Source organism: Heterocephalus glaber, unplaced genomic scaffold (assembly GCF_053883595.1).
Source record: "Heterocephalus glaber isolate CG9 unplaced genomic scaffold, H.glaber_assembly_v1.0 deba00001451, whole genome shotgun sequence".
Taxonomy (NCBI): Eukaryota; Metazoa; Chordata; class Mammalia; order Rodentia; family Bathyergidae; genus Heterocephalus; species Heterocephalus glaber.
In genome coordinates, this window is record NW_028258301.1 from 1,213,840 (window position 1) to 1,229,420 (window position 15,581).

At 42.7% G+C, this 15,581-nt stretch overlaps 1 protein-coding gene across 3 annotated transcripts in view; it reads left to right on the forward strand.

Annotated features, from left to right (window-relative positions):
* Positions 1 to 7,162: 7,162 nt before the first annotated feature.
* Rab3b (RAB3B, member RAS oncogene family) overlaps positions 7,163 to 15,581 on the forward strand; it is a 63,767-nt gene continuing 55,348 nt past the window's right edge. The window contains exons 1-2 of one of the 3 annotated variants that reach the window (XM_087214839.1): positions 7,170 to 7,320; positions 10,761 to 10,894. The gene's annotated coding sequence lies outside the window, so the exon portion shown is untranslated. Of the gene's footprint in view, positions 7,321 to 7,427; positions 7,487 to 10,760; positions 10,895 to 15,581 lie in introns of those variants that run through there. The other 2 variants (XM_004869252.3, XM_087214840.1) reach the window with 2 other exon arrangements.

A 15,581-nucleotide genomic window follows, 5' to 3' on the forward strand; every position in this document is an offset into this window, starting at 1 on the left:
TATGTTTATTTGCTATTTCTACTTCTTTGTCTGAGAAATGCCTATTCATTGCTCATGAAATAATTCTGATTCCTATGTTATAGACCGGCAACCTGTCACCTAAAGAAATTAATCACTTAACTTGGTCAGTGGTGAAATTTGAATTTGAATGCAAACCTGTCTGATTCTAAACATTTATTACTATAGTATTTATTATATTTATTTTAAGTCAATTTGCTCATTTACCAGAGGTGGTTCAGAAAGGCGACTGATTGAGCAGTGTGTCGTTGACAACTTATGAGGCCAAGAGAGGACTTTGTGCTTGGTGTGGGCTCTGAGCACTGAGGACTCTGACCACAGGTCATAGCTGTACACAGACCACCACGGTGACGCATACTGCAAAAGTCAAGCACAGTGGCACATCTCAGGCCCTTCCCTGCTGACCTGTCCCACAGAGAGAAAGCGGCCATGTCCTGCCAAATTCATTAACGTGGCTGATTGAAGTCTTGGCTTTCTGTGTCAATAGCTAAGAAACCATGGATTATTCATTACTTGCTCATATCTAAGATGTATGATTCAGCACTCACTTCATATGTTTAGTTGAAAATTAAATGAGATGGTAGATATGACAACTTTTTTTTTTTGGTACTGGGGATGGAACTTGGGACCTTGTGCTTGCGAGGCAGGTGCCGGAACCACTGAGCTTAATCCCCAGCCCAATATGACAACTTTTTGATAAATATTTATATATCTATTTTTTCACCAAACATCCTCTAAGCCACGGTAAGACTGATCCAGGAGACGCCATATTAGGTGATAGTGTGGCTTTGGCTTTTGTGGAGTTCAGATTAATAGATTTTAAAATCTACCTTCTGTACCAGACACTGGGCTCCTTTGGCTCAGGGACTATGTGTTATTCATCCCTGTGGAAAGCAGATGCTCAAGAGATATTTGCTGACTGGGCAAGTGAATGACAATGAATGAATGAATGAGTGGCATTCCATGGAGAGAAAGAAACTCTTGTAAATTCATGGAGCTCTTGTGCAGCAGGTCACATTGCAGAGAACCACAAAGTAGTTTAGTGTTGTTGGAGTTCAGGGCCTGAGGGGCATGTGATGAGCAACAAGGCTTGAGGGTGGATGGGGGCAAACTACCAGGGGACATGGGCTTCAGAGAAGGGCACTGGGGGTTCTAAGCTGGGTTTAGGAGGACTCCTCTGCTGCAGTGTGCAGTGTGGGTTACCAGGAAGAGGAAAAGCTTGTGGGAGTTACTCAGTGGGGAGGCTTTAGACATGGAATGGAGAGGAAGGCATGGAATGGAGAGCTCCTGGGAGGTAGAACAGACTGGCTTTGGGGAAGAGTTGGCATGGGAGAGGGAGGACTTGTTGGTGACACCTGGGTTCTGACCATTTGATCTCTCACATATTAAATGTTTCCCCTGCGTGTCTCATATCCTACCCCTGTTGACAGCACTGTTTCCTGATGATGGGGCAGTACCCTTGGTGGATGTTTTAACTAGTTTCATTTCATAAACAGATGTGGGTGAAGAGAATAGACTTGCATATTTACTCATTTTACAAATGAAGAAGCTGAAGCACAGAACAGAAGGAAAAAATGATCAGCGCAGAAGGTGACAGTTGAGATACTCAGCATTTTATTCTCGTTACCCAAATCCTGTGGTAGACTGGCCAAAGGCCATGTATCCATCCTTTTTCTGTATCCATGCCTGTTTGTGCTGAGACTTTGCTCTTCTTTCCAGTCAGAGGTGGAGTTCACTTCTCTCTCCCCTTGAATCTAGGCTGGGTTGGGGCTTGATTTGGCCAATAGAATGCAGTACAGGTGATACTATGTGATTTCTGAGACTTTACCCTCTTAGGATGCTTGCCCTGAGACTATCATGTAAATTGGTCTAGACTACTGTTGGATAAAAGGCAACTTGGAGAAGAACTGTAGTTTCCAGCCATCAGCCAGCGCCAACCGCCAGATATATGAATGAGGACACCTTAGACCTTCCTTCTCATCCAGCTGACCTTCCACCTGATGCAGCTCATGAGTGAACACACATGAAACTAGCAGAGAGGATATTTCACCACCCACAGAATTGTGAGGAATACTAAATGATTGCGGTTGTAAGCCAGTGAATTTGCAACAATAGATAACTGAAACAACTTCTGTGCTCCCTGTATCAGTAAATGGCTTCACTAACTACCTGCTTGTTTAAGCCAGTGCCCTTTCCTTCATATGTCACATTTAGACTGTCAACAAGTCCAAGGAGTTTTACTTCCTAAATATCTGTCAAATCCCTCTACATTTTCAACCTTCTCCATTTCTATGACTTGGCTCAAGTCCTCTTCATTTCTCACCTGGATTATTACAGTAATTTCTTAGCTGTTTCCCTTGTCTCCTGTCTCTCTGCTCTCAACTCTTTCAATGAAATTGTGTTCCCACTGTAGTTAGATCAGTTTTTCTTACATCCATATGTAAAGATGTTATTCCATTCCTTTTTTTTTGCAAGGTAAAGTCCCAAACCCCCAATATGATTAATAAGGGCCTGGATCATCTGTCCACTGCCTTTCTTTCCAGCCCTATCTCCCACCACTCTTTTCTGTGAACTTTCTGTTCCTGAGCTGTTTCACAGCTAAGGTCTTCTAGCACCAGCTTCAGCTCTACCATTGCATAAGACAACCTACTGATATCAGTATGGAGATACCTCAGAGAACTAGGACTAGAGGTCCCATTTGACCCAGCTATTCCCCTGCTGGGTATCTTCCCAAAACAATTAAAAGAATCATATCACGATGATATATGTGCATCCATGTTCATAGCAGCACAGTTTGTAATAGCTAAAGCTTGGAAGCAGCCCAAGTGCCCAACAACTGGAAACTGGATAAAGAAGATGTGGGTTTTTTTTTTTATAAAATGGAGTACTACTCAGCCATAAAGAATGAAAAACTAGAGTCATTTATAGCTAAATGGATGCGTATTGAGGCCATACTCTTAAGTGAAATAAATAGGACACACACGTGTAAATACCGAATAGTTTCTCTAGTGTGAGAAACTGATAGTGTAAACAAGGGTTAAAATGATTAAAATGAACAACTGATAATTTGAAATAGGAAAAAAGGTCCAAAGACAAAGGGGTGAAGGGAGGGGAAGGGGAAAGGAAAGGAGGGGAAGGGGAAAGGAAAGGAGGGAAAGGAAAAAATATGAGAAAAGAAAAAAAAAAGGAAATGATGTCTGTGTAGATAGGGAAGGGTGGAGGGAGTGAAGGGCACACAGGTAATGGGGAAAAAATAGGAAAAAAAAGAGGAAAAACAAAAAGACAACCTACTGATGAGGCTGGATGACAATACCTGACCTGTTAACATAGCTAAGTTGCTAGGCCATAAGGAACTCATATTGGGCCAAGATGCATCTTGTGAAGAATTGAGCACTCCAAATGATGTCCCCCTATGCCACTATCTTTTCTAAGCAACTAATTCTCCTTTGATGAAAAGCAGCAATTTTATATTTCATATAAACATTAAGAGCTGGAAACCAGGCATGATGGTGTACACCTGTCATCTCCAGACTCTGGAGGCTGAGACAGAAGGATTGCAAGTTTGATTCTTGGCTGGGTAAAAAATAAGAAGGGCCGGGCTGGGGATTTAGCTCAGTGGTTCTGCCACCTGCTTTGCAGGTGCAAGGACCCAAGTTTGATCTCTGGTACCAAAGGAAAAAGAAAAAAGGGCTGGGGCAGGAGCTTAGTGTGAAGGTCCTGAATTCAATCCCCAGTACTGAACAAAACAAAACAAAACAAAACAGAAAACAGAAACTGAAAGGGGGAGAAGGCTGATTTCTCTACCCTAGCAATTACAAAAGACTTAAGGAAATATTGTTTGTAGGACTCATAAATGCAACAGTGTTAACTGAGTAACTGAAATACTGGGATCTAATAAAAGAACACTGGCCCTGGAATCAGACAGGCCTGATACCTGATGCTTCCATTTACCAAATGCATGATGTTGGACAAGTGACATGAGTCTTGACTTATGATTTCTTGACTTGTCCATGAGAAAGGGGTTGTGAAAATCCATATCTTACATGATTATGTTGAGGATTAAATCAAATATAAAATGTGAATGCTCCTAGACTGTTTTAAGGATACTAGTATATTTCAGATGTAATTGTTCAAAGAGACATGATGTTTTTTGTTTTGTTTTGTTTTTTGGTAATGGGAATCGAACTCGGGTCCTTCCACTTGCGAGGCAGGCCGTGGAACCATTGAGCTAAATCCCCGGCCCTCAGATATAATTGTTAACCAGTTTGTTCCAAGATGAAAGGTAGAATGTTGCCTTTCTTCCCATTCTTTCTTGGACACTTGGATCTAGAAGTGAAGACAGTCCAATATAATTTCATTTGGTTTGTTTTTCCTGTGGTAGTCACCTGTTAGTGAATAGGGAGATCATTACTGGTAGCAAAAATGATAAAACTCAAATGTCAGATATGGTCTTTATGCTCCTTTAACATCTAAATGCAATGGGCTGGAATTTAAACTGTCCCATTTTATAACTCTTGTAGGTTCAAAGTTTACAAGATTTCTGTGTATTTCATGAGAGGTTGTGCTCTTAAAATTACATCCACCTCCAATCTCCTTTTTTCAATTAAGATAGAACAAATCATTGCTCGACTTCCTTGCTCATGCAGCCTCACAGTCCTCTCTCAGACAGCATTCCTGAGTGTGATACACTGTCCTGAAGTCTATCATTTGTCAAATCCAGTGTATGACAAGCCACATACCCCATTTTAGGCATTCCAGTGCTTAAACACCTTTTTGGCCACCTACCATGAGAGGCTTTCTTCTGACTCTCTCCATGGAGCACCTACCCTTATACTGATTTTCTTACTCATTTTCTTCCATTCTCCCTCCTACTTTTCTTTACTACACCTCCCTCCCACTTTCCCAAGTGATTCCAAGCCCTCTTTTTCATGCAGTCCCTTTTTTCCTCCCAAACTTACACATCCTTGCATATCTATACTCATCAAGGCCCTGAGTAGGACAAAAGGACCTTCTGTGCATTTGGATCTGTCCTTCCTACAAGGCAGCTGTGGTTAAAAATAGCATTTTTTTGTATTATAATGACCACAGTGGCCAGGGATTTAGCTCAGCGATTCCACCACCTGCTTCTGAAGTGCAAGGTCCTGAGTTCAATCCCCACCCAGTACCAAAATAAAATAAGAAAAATAAATGACCACAGTGTTTCTCACACATATCAAGTGCTTACTGTATGCCTAGCACTTGATCAAGTTCTTTCCAGTAGCTCATTTTTTCACTTGCCTTTCACGACTGGGAAGCAGCTCTCATTATTGCTCTTCCTATAAATGAGGAAGTGGTGTGTGTGTGTCAGAAAAACAAGACTATTGATCTACGGTCACACAGCAAGGAAGTGATGGGATTAGGATGGAAAACAAGGTTTTTCTGGCCCCAAACCTGGACTCTTTTTCTTTTACTAAATGGCCTTTGGGGGAAGGAAAAGAAGAAAGCAATCAGAAGACCTCGGGCTACATAAAAGCAATACCATCTGTTCTCATATTGTTTCACAACTTTAAAAGGATGGCTTTATATGTTACCTCATTGTTCCTGTAAAGAACAGATAATCATTATCCATCTCACCCCTTTTGAAATGAGGAAACTAGAGCCCTGTGGCAGAAAAGGGGTGAAGGAGTTCAGGAGGAGGGGTAGAGGTGGTAAGGCCAGCAAGCCAAGGAGAGGATTTTTTGTACAAGAGCAGAAGCGGCAGTGCTGGTCCACCTCCCAGTGTTATGGTATATGGGGAGTGGGAAGATGAGAAGCCTTCTTGCAAAGGGGTACAGGGAAGACAGTGGACTAGAAGAGGGTACAGTTTTAATAAAGATAAAGAAGTAGCTTGGATATTTGAAAGATACTGAGAGTTAGTAGAGTTTGTTGACAAGGAATAAGATTCTAAAGGGCACAGGGAAAGGGCTGGCAGTATGATGTATGGGCAGTGGGAATGTGAATGAAAGGGCTGGCAAGACATTCAGAACACTTAGAAGGATTAGGAATCTGAAAAAAGACCAGACAAGCAGAAGGGTTGTCAGTCTAAGTGGTTCCCTAGGCTGCGGAGAAATATCACAGACAGGGTCACAGTGGAACTCAGGAAAGAGCTGGTTTCGGTGTCTTGCTATGACCTGTAAAATTTGAGATGAGGGAAGAGTGTCGGGAAAGACAATGGCTGTAGACCAAAACTGCACCTGGGTCACGTGGCCTCTGGAAGACTGGAAGTGAAGTCTCCATCAGGATTTCAAAGTGAGATGCTAGTTACTCCCCATAGTCATCACCCTGGACAGAGCTGGGACTTCCTAACGCTCAGGAAAGAATATTTTCTCATTCCAGCCTGCAGCCTCCATGCTGGTAGTGCAGAAGCATTGAGAATCTTTGCGTGTATTTTTTTTTTTTTTTAAACAAGGTTGATGGTGGCATTTAAAAAGATTACTCAGGCCACAGGTATAGAGGATAGATTGGAGAGAGGAGGCAGGAATTAAGAAGGTGTTGCATTAGTTCAGGCCAGAAATGATAGGGCCTGGACCAGGGCAAGGGCAATGGAAATCAAGAGAAGGGCAGGTACAAGCCAAGTGCATGTTATTATTACCAGGCCGGGAAAATGTGGGACCTTGTGAGAATGGAGTGGTGTAACAGACAGCAAAGCGATTTGGAAACAGCAAAGCTCCTAATATCTACGTTATCATCAAAGCTCTCTGGTTACCTAGTAAGTTTATTCTATGGAACAAGAAGGTAAATCATGCTGGGGGTGTAGCTCAGTGGTAGAGCGCTTGCCTAACATACTCGAGGCCCTGGATTCAATCTTCAGTATTGCAAACATAACAAAACGAACAGAAACAAGAATTAATGTCAAGTCACCGGCTGGGGATGGTGGCTCAGTTCGGTAATCGCAACACTCTGAAGGCTGAGGCAGGGGGATCACTGCGAGTTCAAGGACAGCTGGGGCTATATAGTTCAAGGCCAGTCTGGAATACATAGCGAGACCCTGTCTCAAAAAAAAAAGTTAAGTCATGATAGTCGCCCAGATATGGGGGTATCCCATACCTTGAATTCCCCATACCCGCCAGGAGCGAGGGGGCGGGGGGGGGACACGGCTCCGCCCCTGGGCGGGACATGGGCGGGGCATGGACGCCGCTGGAGCCGAGCCCAGCTGGAGCCTGAGCCTCAGCCCTCGGTAGCTGAGGTGGGCACCAGACCCGCCCAGCTCCGCCCTGCCGGGTCCGACTGGCTCCGTCTCATCCTCCCGCCGCCAGGTGCCACAGTCCCGCTGCAGAGTCCGAGGTGAGGGACCGTGAGTGGGCGCTGGGCAGCGCGGGGCACACGGAGGAGGCCATGCGGAGGGCGTGAGGAGGGCGTGAGGAGCGCGCCGTGGCAGAAGGGGACGCTGGCCTGGGCAGGGGCTGCTGAGAGGCGTCTCCCTGGACAGCGGGGCGCGAGGCATCTGGAGGTGGAGCGAGAAAGAGGGCCCCCGGCTGGGGGAAAAGATGGGCGGCAACTGGAGGGCAGTGAGGGGGCGCTGGGGACCCTGCGAGGAGAGGGTCGGGCGGCCCGGGCGCCGAGGGGAGCCGGGGCTGAGGGCGGCGTGGGGGTGAAAGGCTAAGGGGTCCTTTGGAGCTGAGAGGAACGAGGTGCTGAGGAAGGGGCGTGGGGCTGGAGGGGGTGTGTGGTCGCGGGGAGGCCGGAGAGCCGAGGGGTGGGGCTTGGAGGCGGCGAGCTTGGAAGAATGAGAAGATGGGGGGCCCCCTCGGTCCACCCCAACAGCAGAGGAGGGGAGCAGGAGCTGGTGGAGGGAGGGGACAGTGGCCCTGGATCTGGGCAGAGGACGCTTGGCTTCTGGTTAGGAGTGGGGAGGAGGCGCTGGGTAGGAGCAGGGTCTGGTGGCTGAAGTGGAAGAACCTTGAGAGGACTTGGAGAGTTTGGGGGGTGGGGGCCCAGATTGGGGAGGAGGCCAGGAGTGGGTTGTGCGTGAGGAGGGGAAAGATAGTGGGAGCCAGAGTGGAGTGGGGGTCCGGGCTAGCTGTTTCTTGGCTCCTCAGAAGACTGAAGAGGGGGAGCAAGTGCTGGACCTGGTTACTGCATTGGGGATCACAGACAAGAAGAGAATCGTGGACAGCAAAATTCACCCACAGGCTGGTTCTGTTCTGGAGTCCAGGCATGGGAAGGCATTAGGAGGAGGCAGTGTGGCAGCCTCTGCAAGCTAATAGAATCGTGGAGGAGGGTGGCTTCCCAGAATGCAGATGGAAAGAGGTAAAGGACAGCAAAAGGAGTGTGTGTGTGTGTGTGTGTGTGTGTGTGTGTGTGTACAGATGCACATGGGTGGATGCACACCTGTTCTGTATCTACAACAGAGGAAGACAATAGAAGTCAAGAAAGGCCCTGTTTGTGGTAATGGGAAGCCCTAATATAGTGGGAGACAGAGGAGAGACATTTTGGGAAGATGGGGGTTTAGGGAAGCCTCTTGGTCATGAAGGATATAGCTAACAGTGGAGGAAAGTGTGTTCCTGTTGGGGGATACAATATAGAAATAGACAAAAGTCTAAAATGATCTCCAATCCTAGAAATAAATCTCCAGTTTCTTAAAGTCCGTAATATGAAGGGAGACATGAGGTAACTGAGACATTTTAAAGTCACTAGGTTCCTCTAATAGAACCTAGCACATACCGAAGTAGATGCTCCACATGTTGACTGAATGAATAATTGAGCAGTGGTTGTCCTCTTGCCTCAATTTCTTCATCTACCCCAAACTGTGAGAGTGAAATAGGATTATGTGGGTGAAAAGACCTTTGTAAACTGTAAGGCACTGTAGGAAAGAGCCCACTGATATTCTTAGGTAGATGTGCCTCCGCTCTGTCAGCAGTCACACCCATCACTCTCTCCAATCTGGAGAAGAAAGAAAATGAACATTTGTCAAGCATCTAGGTATTATGTGCAAGATGGAATGCCTCCAAGCAACAAGTAGAATGCTTGACATTTAGTGAATGCTCAGTGAATGGTAGCTGTTATGATACTATTTCTGTGACTCTAAGAGACATGGGAAAATGATGAGGATATGGGTTAGGGTGGGCTGGTGGTGATGGGTTAACAGTGGAGAATGGTGTAAACAATGAATAAATTTAAAAGGTTAGTAAATTATGACTTAAGAAAGGGATATAGCAGAGTGAGGTCCACATTTGCCCAATTCCCCATTCATCCCCACTGATAAATGCTCTCTGGAGGAAGATCAGGAATTACTTTTATTGAGCACTTGCTATGCCCCACAATATACTATGCTATATGTATTACCTACCAACATTACTTATAATCATCCCAACAATTCTTGTTTCCAAAGGAGGAAACTCTGTTTTAGTCATGTAAAATTTTTTTCTTCAGGCTTCACAGCTAATAAGTGATAAAGCTGGAAACTGAATCTCCATTCAGTTTGTTTTGGAACTCCATAACTATTTCCATTACTCGAGATGACTTGCTAGAAGACATGAAGCATAGGGAAAAATTCTTTTCTAAGAAGTTTGTAGAACATTCTCTCATATTCTAGTTTTTACTAGGAAAACATTTTATTGATTTATTTTTAAAATTAAAAAAATTTTTTTTTGAGATAGGTCTTGCCATATAGTTCAGGCTAGTCTTGAACTCACTATGTAGCCCAGGCTGGCCTCCAACTTGTAACAATCCTCCTACCTCAGCCTCACAAGTGCTGGGATTACAGGTGTGTGCCACTACGCCCAGCTTAATGATTTATATTATAAATTAGGAAAATGAGGCCTAGTGTGTGATTTGTCTAAGATTACACAACTACTGAGAAATTTAGAGCTCAACCCGTGTCTCTTGTATTCAATTTTATGCTTAGTCTTTTGACTGTATCAGCAGAGAAGTGTATCTGGCCCCTTCACAACATTTAGTAAGTAGTGATTTCTTTTTTGTTGGGTTTTAGGGCTCTTTTCTCCTTTTTCCTCTTTTTCCTGACTAAAGTTGTTTTTCCTTAGGTGCTTATTTCTGTCTTCTACAAGGCTGAAAGAGTTCATTGTTTTTCACAGCAACCCTTTGAGGAGCCATTTCTTTCCTCTCCCAGCCTGGGACCAGGGATGACTTCCCAAATGGTTCCTGGGCCTTCATCTGTGTTGTTCATCACAGAAACAGTGAGCCACCCAGCTTTATCATTTTATGTGACTGTCACAAAAGAGAGGGATGATTTGATTGATGCTTATCTTACAAATGCAGTTCTGCACGCACCACTGTGCAGAGACCTGTCTGCTCAGATCTGCCTCAGGCGGTCACCTGGTGGGATGATTTTTGCCTCTCTTCCAGATGTCTGTGCCCCTGCCCTTCTCCTGAGAAGACTTCCTTAGGGGCTTTCATCCCAGCCCTTCTAGTCCCCCCACCCCGGAGCCCGGTTCTCATACCACCCACTGGGAGAACTGTGTTGCATGCACAGAAGCAGATGTTGATGATATAGTGTGGCAAGTACAGTATGGTAACTAAGCAGCACAGTGTTGGAAATGCTTTACTCATGCTACGGTTTTTATTTTCTGTCAGCCCAGTCAAATATGGGAGACATTAAGCAGCAGAAATTCTGATCATGAACTACTTGCTGTGTGACCTTGGGCAAATCACAAAGCCCCAGTGTGTTTTACCTCTAAAATGACAGGTAAAATTGGGTAGGCAGATTGGACCAGGAATTGAAACTATCTTGTACTTTTTTCTTTTTCTTTTTTTTTTTTTCCCAGTACTGGGGATCGAACTCAGGACCTTGTGCTTGTGAGGCAGGCGCAGCGCCACTGAACTAAATCCCCGGCCCTCTATCTTTTACACTTGCCATCCCTCCCCATTCTCACACCTGTGATAGGAATAGCTAATAAAGGTAAGTAAATCTCCCACTGATTCTACATGAGGCTATATATATTTTTCTCAACACAGTGCATGACGCATCCTTTTATTTGCCTTTTTATTTAAAAACCCCAGCAGCCTTGTGAAGTAGGTATTACTGTTGGCTAAGGACCCTGAGTCTGAGTGTATTAGTGACCTGCCCAACTTCATACATTGAGATACTGAGAAAACTGATACCAGTAGCCAGGCTTTTTGTTATGATAAAGCTGCTACTCTAAGATCTTTCTACTTTTAGCAATGTAAGGGTGTAAAGTTGGCTGCATTGAAAAAAATGGGAACCAGTAATATGACATTTATATTAGTAGTCTGGCACATGCTCAATAAATGTTTATTGAAAGAAGTAAGATCCCCAAAGGATTTAGTGTTGACTAGATGAAGAAAAACCCCTGAATAAAGAGAGGCAGGTACAGTAAATCTGTTGTGGGATAAAAGAGACGAGAGAGACCAATGGAAGTAGGAGGACTTTATTTTAGATGAACACTGACTCAGCAGACTCCTGTCCAAAGGAAGAGTGATGAACAGAGTGAAGTTCCAGTTTATACATTTGGTTGAAGGAGGGTGATCTTTGCAGTGATGTAGCAAGTGAGTTTACTGGAACAGGACAAAAACAGACAATTTTGTAATTTAGCCTTGTAAGAAGACAGTGTCTTATGAATCATATAAGAACAGAGTGTCATAAACTCTGTTTACAAGACATAATTGTTAATTTTATCAGAACAAGGAGTTACAGCTATAAGAGAGAGAAGGGTGATCTGGGATGGGGGGAACTGCAAGGCTGGGAAGGACTTGTTTTTCTTTAAGTCCTGCTTCAGTTCATTGTATCCCAGCACCAAATAATGGAGCTCAGGTGAGAAAAAGGGCAGATGAGCAAAATTTGACTACAGTGAATTAAAGGGGCCAGTGAAGTAATACTATTGAGTATCTTCTATGGGCCAAGAAAGATTGTTCACATATAGTGCTGCTTATTCTATTTGAACTATAGCTCCATTAAATAGGCAGTATTTTCTCTATTTTAAGGTAATAATGCTGTAGCTTAGAGAGTTGATCTGACTTGCTCAAATATTCTTTTGATAGGTATAGCAACAATTAATTAATTTATTTATTGGTACAGGGGATTGAACCTAGGACCTCATGCATGCAGGCAAATGCTATACTACTGAGTTACATCCCCATCCCGTTATTTTGAATCATGGTCTTGTTAAGTTGCCCAGGCAGGGCCTGAACTTGTGAGCCTCATGTCTCCTCCTGAGTAGCTCGGATTACAGGTGTATGCCGCTTTATCCAGCCTGTCTGTCATTCATCTATCTATCTATTTATCTATCTTCAGATTTTTGAGATGAGGTCTTGCCATGTAGTTCAGGCTGACCTTGAACTAACTCTCTATGTAGCCCAGGATGGCCTTGAACTCATAGGAATCATCCTGCTGGGATTGCAGGTGTGTGGCACCACATCAAGCTGTCTCACCCAGTTTAGAGCAATGATTTTAAACTTTCCCATAACTGTGCAAGGTACTAAGACCAGTCTGATGGTTAGCTATAAGGTTTGGGTAAATCTTCTTAATTCAAATGGGATTAATAAACTCTGTCAGCCGGGGATTTGGCTCAGTGATTTCACCGCCTGCTGCACAAGTGCAAGGATCTGAGTTCGATCCCTAGTACCAAAAAATAAATAAATAAATAAAATAAACTCTCTTCTTCCAACTTTACTTCCCAAGATTATTTAGAGAGTAAAATAAGATAAAATATGTACAAGAAATTGAGATGAGAATCAAATCTGAGTTAAAGTTCTCTTTGACCAGATATTCTATTTCTGAATCTTTCTGAAGAAAATAATTAGGAAGGCAAACAAAGATTCATGCAAAGAAATATTCACTGCAGTTTAGTTTACAATAATAGAAAAACAAATTAAAAACTGCTTTAAATTTTTGTTTTTGTTTTTGTTTTTTTGGTACCAGAGATCGAACTCAGGTCCTTGTGCTTGTGCAGCAGGCGGCGAAACCACTGAGCTAAATCCCTGGCAAAACTCCTTTAAATTAAAAACAACTCTCTTCCTAAAGATTGGTTAAATGATTGGTCTCCAACATATCCATAGGATAGAATATTATTATTAAATATCACTGAAATGATATTTATGAAGTTTTTAAAGTCTTAGTACTTTTAGAATTTAAGTACTTTTATTACATGATAACATAACATACATTCTAATAGTCTACACCTTCTTTGCATATGATGTCAGCTATTAAAATATGCTTTGAAAGTATAGACTAGCATGTATGGTGTTGGGTCATTTATATATAAGTAAAGGAATGAAGGGACTCCTATGCTTGTATATGTAAAGATTACCTCTAAAGGTTACATAAATTAGTAACATTTGCCTCTAGGGATGGAACTAGAGATTGGGAACGAAGGATTTACTTTTCAATATAAACATTTAAGCTTCCATATCACTTATTATTTTTTTAGGCCAAAAAGTAAGAAAATAATATAAATTATATACAGTGAAAAATTAATACAAATAGTAAATTTTAGTGAATTGTCTTTAATAAGTTGTATTACCTCTTAAATGAACAAGTAAAATATAATTTAAAAGCAGAAGGCATTTTTTTGCATGAAAATATATTGGAAGAAATGTATTAAAATGTTAACAGTGGTCATTTCTAAATGGGTGGACTTTTGGGTAATGTTACACTTTTGTATAAATTTCAGAGCTTTTTTGAATACTTTCATAGTGGAGATGTTCTGTTAACAAAAAAAGATGACTGGTAACAGAATGGAGGGAGGTATGAGGTCATTGTGCTTCCTTGTTTTAGGTTAAAAAAATACGTAATTCTTTTGAATTGCCTGTGTGTGTGTGTGTGTGTGTGTGTGTGTTACTAGGGTTTGAACCTAGGGCCTCTGCACTGAGCTACATTCCTGCTCTTTGATATTTTCTATTTTGAGACAGGGTCTCACTAAGTTGCCCAGGGTGGCCTCAAACTTGTGATCCTCCTGCTTCAGTCTCTCAAGCTGCTGGGATTGTAGGTGTGCACCACCACACTCAACCAACTGCCAATTCTTGAAACAGGCTTTGCATCTTTTACCATGATAAACTGAAAAATGAAGGCTGTGAGACAGTTTGAGCAGCCAGTGGCACCTGCCCAACCATCTTCATTTTCTTTCTCCGTGTAAATACTTTAAGTCTCTGAGAGTTCTGAGTATATTCCATACCTGTCCAGTATGCCATATCATGGACAGATTGCTATAAGGATGAAGCCGAAGGTCTCAGATAAAGGCTTGAGAGCTGGGAGCAAAAAGCAGGAAGAATAGAGACCCTACCGGGCTAATAGTGACATATTCAAAGAAGTTTTATTAAAAGACTGCTATTGGGCTGGGGATTTAGCTCGGTGGTTCCGGCGCCTGCCTCGCAAGCCCAAGGTCCGAAGTTCAATCCCTGGTACCAAAAAAAAAAGACTTCTATTAATACTAATTATTTTATTTGTCTGATTTTTCTTCAAGAGAGCTTTAAACCCTCTACACTCATTAGCTTCTTGTCCTTATGGCTCATCTGAGAAGCCCAGAGAGCTAATCCAGCAGTCTTACTCCTTTTCTTTTTCTTCGAAAGGAAAAACCAGGAATTCCCAAAGAGAGTAACAACTTGAACATTACCTCACATTGGGGTGACCTCCCACCCTCCTCTGACCACTTAACCAGCCCATTTGAGTATCTAGTATTGAGCAAAAAGAGAGATTTAAGATAGAGAAGCATGATACTTGAGGCTTCTGTGATGTAGAAGAAACAAAGCTTCAAATCAGGTCATAGGACCAAGTGATAGATTGTGGGGTTTAAGTTCAAACTGTTTTAGGAAAAGAAAGGATGATGGTAGCCTTGGTACATAACAAGTATTTGCCAAATTAGTGAACGGACAAATAAATAAAAGATTAAGGCTTTGAAGGATGGAAGTATAAGGACTTGAGTTCACACCTCTGTGGAATTTACCAGTTTATAAAGATCTCAGTCATTGCTATCTCATCCAAGTCCTGTAATAGACAGGGCAATTTGGGGCCCAGAATGATGAAGTGATTTTCATTAAATCAGTACACATTTACTGAATGCTTTTATGCACTAGGATTTGTTCTAGAAGTCAGGCATGCAGAAACAGAATACATTAAGTCCCAGATGCTCTATCTAATACAGGAGGCAGAATAGTAAATAGTTTGGAAATGACATAAGTGCCATTAAATTGTTCTTGGGCTATAGGAGCAGGAGTGCATGCTTCTGACATGCACAGGGAAAATGACAGTTGGCCAGGACCTACAAGGATGAAGAGGGGTTTGTTATGGGTAACAGAGCATTCTAGGCAGAAGGAATATATATGTAAAGGGACAAAGGCAAAAAATACTGTGGCATATTTGAAGTAAAGAATGACTTGATATAAGGTGGTACACGTTGTTGGGGAGAAAGGTTAAGGGGGAAAAGCTTAGAGAGTTTATTCTTTGGTTAGTTGTTTCCTTGGCAAGCTGGAAAGTTAGGGTTTGATCTTTATAGCAGTGGGGAGCTATAAAAGTTTTAAAAATAGAGAATGATAACCCCACAGTGAGCCTTGCCTCCTATAGTAAATTTCTTCTTGGTTACCATGTTCCCAGGCTAGGTTAGAAGCTTCTTGTGGACTCCCTCAGCCAGGGC